Source organism: Vigna angularis, chromosome 3, assembly GCF_016808095.1.
Source record: "Vigna angularis cultivar LongXiaoDou No.4 chromosome 3, ASM1680809v1, whole genome shotgun sequence".
In the NCBI taxonomy this organism is placed as follows: Eukaryota; Viridiplantae; Streptophyta; class Magnoliopsida; order Fabales; family Fabaceae; genus Vigna; species Vigna angularis.
The window spans coordinates 34446880-34454519 of NC_068972.1; positions in this window are offsets into that span (position 1 = coordinate 34446880).

The window sequence follows — 7640 nt, forward strand, 5'->3', positions numbered from 1 at the left end:
GCTTAGACCGCGTTCACTTGAAGGGATGAATTTGAAGGAGAGAGAATGAATAAATTTAAGAGGATTTGAGAGTAAATTGAGTGTTGTTTTCTTGAAAGAATTTAGAGGTAATTTAGGGTGGATTTGAAAATAAAATTTGTAAAAGTTTACATAGAATTTGACCAACGTAATAGATAAAAAAAATAATTTAATATATACAAAATAAAAATTATCAAAATGTCCTTGATGATAAAAGTAATATAAAATTATATTTATTTATAAAATTTATTATAAAGAAGAAAATGGTTATCAAATTTTATACACTATTTCAAACCTAGAATATATTGTTTAAATTCTACCCAGGATACTCATTTTGTTCATAACTCCTAGGTAATGCAAGCAATATATCTCCAAAAAATAATATAACTACAATTGTAAGTTGGTTAATTCTTGTAACTGGACCAATATAAAATGTAAAGAAACTAAAACACTTTTAATTCAAGCCACTGGTAAATGGAACACCATACATCAAATTAATTTTGTGACTGGTAACTTAGGTTATTACTTAAATTTTAAATAGAGGTGGTGGAATTTGGAAGTACTCCCATGCCTACTTACATAACCAGAAAATTTAGCCCAGAGTTGCTGCCACTATTATCAAGTGTGATTCCCACCAATGTTTTTATCCAACAACCCCTCCAAATATTGACACATTTTCGCTGGATTCCATCAAATTCTGGATTGCCTATTACTTAAAGATTGTGATAAGGCTATTGGTTTAAATAGATGTTAGAAGCTTTCAAAGGAGTCATAGGAGTAAGCAGATTCAGGCTTTTCCATAACTACCATGCAATGAAAAGGCACAAGTAGGGTGCATAGTTTGGGAGTTGCCAAACCCACCATGTTGCCAAGCCTATTTTCAATGCAACAATTGAAGTGGAATCGAATAAGTAGCTTCGTTGAACCGCATACATTGTCATTGGAACCGGATACAATTTCACATGTAATCGGATAGGGCATCACTTGAAATTCGATACCTTACTCTTGAGTTGAATATTAATATTATTATAGTTGTATTAATACGTTGGAATATATAATAAGAAGCATTTGGACAAACATCGGAATCGAATGAAGGTTTTCCGGAATCAATTACATCACATACTATTACCCTCAAACTTTGATAATTATAAAATAGGGTTAGAGTAAACATGACCATTAAAATCCCTGCAAATCATAAAACTTCAACGATGAATAAAAAATGAATGAATAGCGTAATTCCTTGCTTTTCTTTCCCCTTAAATCCATGCAAACAAATGTCAGTTTAATTGAGAATTTGTCTACACAAATCACTTTAAACAGTGAATTCTTCACGAACGAACACTCCGAGAAAAAAAAACAAATAAACTAAATTAAGTTTTGTGGGATTATGTTTTGGTGATTAAGTAAATTGATTGATAGTTTTATTTATTTATTATTGTAATTAATGATATACAAATTTAATATATATTTTTCTTTAAATGAATGTGGTTAACGAATTTAATTAAGGCTTAATATTTCGTCTCAATTTTTGTCAGCTTTATTCGAAATGGTCCTTACCTTTTTAAAATGTTCAATGTAGTCCTAAACATCGTAATTTATGTTTAATTTATTTCTTTTTGCAAACGTCATTTAAGTCGTTAACAACCAAATGTCCAGGTGTACAATCAGTCAATGACATGCCATATATTAGCTGACGTGGACACTTTAAGGCATAGTGAAGTGGATTTTTTATTTTTGGAAGTGATTTTCTGAAATTTAATCAGAGGTTGGGGTTCTCTATGAGGTTGGCTTCGAAAATTAGGGTTCTCTTCCTCTTCTTCGTTTTGGATTTTTCCATCTCGTGCATGGAAGATGGTCTTGTGGCGGCGGGAATCATCGGCGTTGTGGAGGGATGGCTCAGGCGGCGTTCTCATCTTCGATCGCGGTTACCAGTGGAACCGTAGGGCCTTCGTCATGCAAGAGGACTCTTTTCTTCCCCTTTTTCCTCTTTTTTCGTTTTGGACAGCAGCGCAAAGAGGGAGTTTCCTTCTCCTCCTCCTCTTCTGTCTTTGATTATGTTCCTTAGGGTTCTTTTTGGATATTTGATTTTTTGTGATTTGGGATATAGGGTTTCGTTTCACTTTTATTTGAGAAATAATTGGTTCCTCTGAATTCTGAATTGGGATGGGGTTCGTCTACCTTGTAGATCAGTGGGGAGAATTGGGGTTTTGATTTGTTAGAAGTGGACTTTAAGCCTAACTCAACCCTAGAAAACTGGCTTGTAGGGTGAGGTTTGCACCCACTTATAAACTATGAATTGACCTTATCTCTAGTTGATGTGGAGGTACACATGTTGATGATCATAGTGATGATGAAGCTTTAGGGGAATGTTATGTTGACAATCATGGTATTGGATGATGTAGTTAGCTTAGGTGTTGATGAACGGGTAGACTACGGTCTAAGTGTGTGATGTTCAAGGATCGCAGATCGAGCCATTTAAATGATTAATTTGTTATCTTTAGAGGATTAGGAATCATATTATTATTACTTCTATGCATGAAGTGTTTGATTATGATTGATATAATCAGTATGTCTTGTTGTGTGTTTCATTATGGTTGACATAATTAGTATGTTTGTTTGTATGACTTGTTTCTATTAGCTCACCCTTGCATGTTGTGGTTGTGGTTTTCACCTGCGATGATTGTTTTTATACGGGAGTAGATGATCATGTAGTTAGTTTGGATGTTGTAGAGCACGACTAGTGGATTGAGAGAGTTGGGAAATTTATTGTTGTTTGAATAAACTATTTTATATGGAGTTTTATTTTATAATTAAATTGGAATTTTGGTTTATTTTTCTTGAAATGTATAGACTTGTTGAATTTCGATTTCGTAATGATATTATGATTTTAAAAATTTTAAATTTTCATTCATAATCGTGGCATCCCGAAATTGGGGTGCTATATTGTGGTATCAGAACCTGGTTTTCAAAAATCTTTTGGGACCTTGGGGAGTGAGCTCGTCTAGTTTTATTGAGTATCTTTGTGGCTTATTGTTATTATATTAAGATTAGTGGTGAGTCTTTGGAAGGGTGTCAAACCTATTTGTTTCAGGTATAGGGTTGAAGTCCCTTATTCAAAGCACTCCAAGTTGTCTTGAAAACCGGACGAACTCCCTAGTGGTCCTCCCTCCTCCAAGTTACGTTGTTCGCTCTCCCTCCTTTTTGCCGAAGTCGTGCGGGTGGATATCTGTCAAAGGCACTCTAGCGCTCAAGTTAGTTGAGCAAGTAATGCATATAATATGCATCATGATCTAAAGTCATACCTATGACCTTTATTTATAGTAGTTGTAATGAGCTTTTACCTTTCGCTGGCCTAATGACGACCCAATTACACCTTAATCTGCATTAGGGGTTTAATGAGTTATTATCGTTTATAATCTAACCATGCGGTCAACTTGGGTGATCGGCCTGGGTGGTCAGTCACTCAGTCTGGTGGTCGCCCTGGGTGATCTGTCGCCCTGGGTGGTTCTCTTGGTGACTGTATGGTACACAACCCCCCCCAAGCTCGAGCATGATGTTGATTATGGAAGGGGTTCTACACATGTTACTCCTTATAAAGACTTGGTTTTTGTCTTTATGCCTTTTTGTTCGTTGATTAGGGTGACTGGTTGGGAGGCTAAAATGGATCGTGCCTTTGTCGGTCGAGCTGGATATGTTACTGATCCTACTTAAGTAATATGTCGTGGAGATCTACGATTATTAAATTTCGGTGAGGCCAATTGCGACTCCTAGGAAAGAGATCCATGGTCACCAACCTTTGATTAGGCCGGCCGGGATTTCCTTGGTGAAGATCCATAGTTGCCGACCATCGGTGAGCCAGGCCGGGATTCCCTTGGTGAAGATCCACGGTCGCCGACCTTCAATGAGGCCAACCGAGATTCCTTCGGTGAAGATCCATAGTCACCGACCTTCGGTGAGGCTGGCCGGGATTCCTTCGGTGAAGATCCGCAGTCTCCGACCTTCAGTAAGGCCGGCCGAGATTCCTTCGATGAAGATTCGCGGTCGCCGACCTTCGGTGAGGTTGATAACAGTTGAAAAACTGTTATTTTCATGCTTAAAATTGATACTAAAAGCAACCTTTATACTTAGAAACTAGCTTGAAATCATGCTTTTACTCATATTTTCAGAAATAAGAGAGCTGGACAGGTTTATGCTTGATTTCAGTGTTTTTGTGCAGGTTTTATGGTGAATTTAGTGAAAGAAGTGAAGAAGGAGAGAGATGGAATCAGAAAAGACACCAAAAAGTGCAAAAAGGAGAAGCCGCAAGTACCGCTCAGCGGCAGTTTACCGCTGAGCGGCACTCAGGAGCTCACGGGAGGACCGTTGAGGGGCAAAATGGCCGCTGAGGGGAAGAACCGAGCTGACGCACTTACCGCTGAGCGGTAGTTTACCGCTGAGCGGCACTATTTTTGGGCTTGGGCCTAATTTTATGTAATTTACGAATAATATATAAGCTTTAGGGTTTTCTAGGGTTAGTATCTTTGGCTGGAACGAAGCAAACACTCTCTCTTCCACCCCTTTGAAGGAGGATCTTGGATGCTCAGGCTACCTCTTCACCTTTCTAGGGTTTTATCTTTCATTCTTTCATTATTGTTCATCTAGGTTCACCATGAATATGGTGAACTAAACCTTGTATGTTTGTTGGGGAATCAATGTAATCTTTTGAAGCTCTCATATATGGAATTTGTGCTTGCATCTTAATCTAAGACTTATGCTTTCTTTCATCATTAGTTAGGGTTTTTCCTCTTTGCTCAAAGCTTGCTTTGTTTAACTCATTCAATGCATGATTATTGGTTTTGTCGATACGGAAACGTACGGGGAAGTCTATATCTGGGGAATTTCTCCCAATAGGTATATTGGTTGCCTTAAGCTCCTGTGCTAAATAAACTAATTATTAGGGATGCTAGGAATCGTATGAACTCGTAATTAGGGAGAAGCCTTCTTTGAAAGGTAATTTAAAGAGTGGCATTAACAATGATGAATTGAATGTTGAATTCCTAAAATATATGAGAGTGGATAAGATGAAATTGACCCCCAACAACATACTCATTCATTTATTCCATTGAAAGTGTTTGTATTTTGCTTTAGCCATTGATCACCCTCATGCATACATGTTTATTTTCGTCTTTTGCATATAAAATCCAATTATTGCGTTCTTAAGTCTTAGTTAATCAACCAACCACACAACTAAACTAGGCCGTGAGTCCTTTGGGAGAACGATACTTGGTCTTACCGAGTTATTACTTGAAACGATTCGGTCATACTTGCCGATTGTAAAACAAGTTTGTGACATCACATTTTGGTGTTCATAAATTTGTCCATCAGAGGTCGGCCGAGATTCCTTCAGTGAAGATCCACTATCGTCGACCTTTGGTGAGGCCGACCGGGATTGCTTCGGTGAAGATCCACGGTCATCAACCTTCGATGAGGCCGGTCGAGATTCCTTTGGGACCTAGGGTAGCCGAATGGCTGAGGACAAAAGGATGAATACTTGTGAGACCGAATGGCCAGGTAGTTGAGGCCAAATGGCCAAGTAGATGTGAGGCCGAATGGCCGAGAGGTTGAGGCCGAATGACGGAATAATTGTGAGGCCGAATGGCCAATTAGAATAGGCCGAATGGCTGAGGCCGAATGGCCGAATACTTGTGAGGCCGAATAGCCGAATACTTGTGAGGCCGAAGTATCAAGAGGTTGAGGCTGAATGGTCGAATACCTATGAGGCCGAATTGGCGAATAGTTGTGAGGCCGAATGACCGAATATCTGTGAGGTCGAATGGCCAAATACCTTTGAAGCCGAATGGCCGAGAGGATGAGGCTGAATGGTCGAGTAATTGAGGCCGAACAACCGACCTATTGAGACAGAATGGCCAAATACTTGTGAGGCCGAATGACCAAGAGGTTGAGGCCGAATGGCCGAGTAGTTAAGGTCGAACGACCGATCAGTTGAGGCCGAATGACCGAGCAGTTGAGGCCAAATGACCGATCAGTTGAGGCCGAAGGGCTGAATAATTGTGAGACCGAAGGGCTGAATAATTGTGAGGCCGAATGGTCGAGCAGTTGAGGCCGAATGGACGAATACGTTGAGGCTGAATAACTGATGTGGAATGGTTGACGTCCTTTAAAGCATCACTCATTGGTTCCTTATGGCTACAATGAGGAATACTCGCTCGGCCCCATGGTGGGTGCCAAAATGTTTCGAGTATAGGGTTGAAGTCCCTTACTCAAAGCACTCCAAGTTGTCTTGAAGACCGGATAGGCTCCATAGTGGTCCTTCACCCTCCAAGTTACGTTGTTCACTCTCCCTTCTTCTTGTCGAAGTCGTGCGGGTGGGTACCTGTCAAAGACACTCCGACGCTCTAGTTAGTAATCTAACCGATCGGTTAGCTGAGCAAGTAATGCATATAATGTGCATCGTGATCTAATGTCATACTTGTGACCTTTATTTATATTAGTTGTAATGGAATTTTACCTTTCGCTGGCCTAGACGGTCCAATTACACTTTAATCTGTATTAGGGGTTTAATGAATTATTATCGTTTATAATTTAACCATGTGGTCGATCTGGGTGGTCTACTTGGATAGTCTGGCTTGGTGGTTGGCTACTCAGTCTGACGATCGGCCTGGGTGTTCGGCCAGATGGTTGACCTGGGTGGTTCCCTTGGTGGTCGTACGATATACTATTATTATTTTCCTCTATGTTGATATTGTTATGTAATGACAATATGAATTCTTCTTCCTATTGAACGTGAATTTTCTTTGGCTTGTTATTGTGGGTACTATTTTATTGTATAAGAGTATATTATGTAGGGCTGGACATGATTAATCTAACTGTATTAAACTATAGATTAGCTATACGATATTATACTATAAAAACTAAACTATTTTTATTAAAAACTGAATTATACTATTTTGTAGTTCAATTTAAAAAAACTGAACTTTCCTATATTAGTAGTTCAGTTAACTCAGTTAACAGTTTTCAAACAATAAAAAAAATTTCAAACAGTAAGAAAATACAACTTAATTAAAACAAACTACGGCTCCACCAAAACATAATTAAAACATATTATTTAGTCTTTATCAAATAACTTATTGAAAAGTGATTTTAAATAAACAAATATCCTAAATTAAATTTCTAACAGAGCAATTTTAAGTGTTGGTTTTAAAAAAAATACTCTAAGAATTTAGATAAACTTTTCAAACTTGTTCCGAAATAGTTTTGAAGACAAAGAAAACACATTTAATACTATTTACAAATTGGTATGAATTATGTTTTTCTCATAAAATATGTCACTTAGTTATTTATATTAATTTATATTTGTACATCTTACTTTTCATAATTATATATCATATTCGTTTATTATTATTTTTACTTTTACTAAAAATTATTATACTATTGAATTTTACAAATGGATAGATTTTGACTAAGGTTTGTCTTATCAATTTTTTTAATGTAATCTATGCAATTAAATTTTATTTAAGTTAATAATTTAAATAAACTTTACAAACTTATTCTGAAATAGTTTTAAGATAAAAAAAAAGACACATTTAATAATATTTACAAATTGGTATGAATTATTTTTTTCT